Below are 966 nucleotides of genomic sequence, written 5' to 3'. Positions count from 1 at the left end.
ACCTTGGATCTCCTTGCTAGCCACTAACGCCACCTTTCCCTACACCCTAAGTGGTGTCACTTAGTCACTCCTCCACAAGCTTTTTGATGCCATTTCCACCTATCTTTATTTAAAAGCCCAATTGGATAAGTTATTTGATTGTGTAGTAAATATTGGACTAGGCTAGATGAATCTCATATCTGTGGCTAGATTTGGGCTAAAAGGGCCACACGAGCGTGTGGGCCCATTTGGGTCGATAATGGGATTTAGGTCCATTCGTATTGTTATCCCTATTTAGAATACTTTACTTTACCAAATTATTGAAATACCCCCAGTTGTAAAATTACCAAAGTACCCCCAGTTTATAAAATTACCCAAATATCCTCGATTTGTAAAATTATCGAAATACCCTCAGTTTGCAAAATTATTGAAATACCCTCGACTTGTAAAATTATCAAAGTACCCCCGAATTACAAAATTACCATTTTACCCTCGATTTACAGAATTACTGTTTTACCCTCGATTTACAGAATTACCGTTTTACCCTCGATTGACAGAATTACTATTTTACCCACGATTTACAGAATGACCTTTTTACCCTCGATTTACAGAATTACTATTTTACCCTCGATTTACAGAATTACTATTTTGCCCATCGTGCGTAAATGACTAACTTGTGTGATGATTGGGTTAGTTGACGTGAATTTATGTTAGTTATCATTAATTCGTAAGTCTAATGTGTTAGTGATCAATCGTAGGATTATCGTGTGGGAGATATCGTCATCAATCGTCATCAACCAGGTGTGTAAACGACACCCTCCTTAGACTGAATCGGTAAAAGCCGAAATACCGAAACGTTGGTATTTTGTGAACTCGCGAGCGTGCGAGCGCTCATGAGACAGTTGTTGATGAATATGGTGCATTTGGATGATTAGAGTGCAGAGTGTGCATTTTCGTGCACAATGGTATTTTTGGGCTTAATGGGCT

This window comes from Gossypium hirsutum, chromosome A02, assembly GCF_007990345.1.
Source record: "Gossypium hirsutum isolate 1008001.06 chromosome A02, Gossypium_hirsutum_v2.1, whole genome shotgun sequence".
NCBI classification, from domain to species: domain Eukaryota; kingdom Viridiplantae; phylum Streptophyta; class Magnoliopsida; order Malvales; family Malvaceae; genus Gossypium; species Gossypium hirsutum.
The sequence above is the reverse complement of the archived record's forward strand: the minus strand, read 5'-3'. Positions refer to the sequence as shown.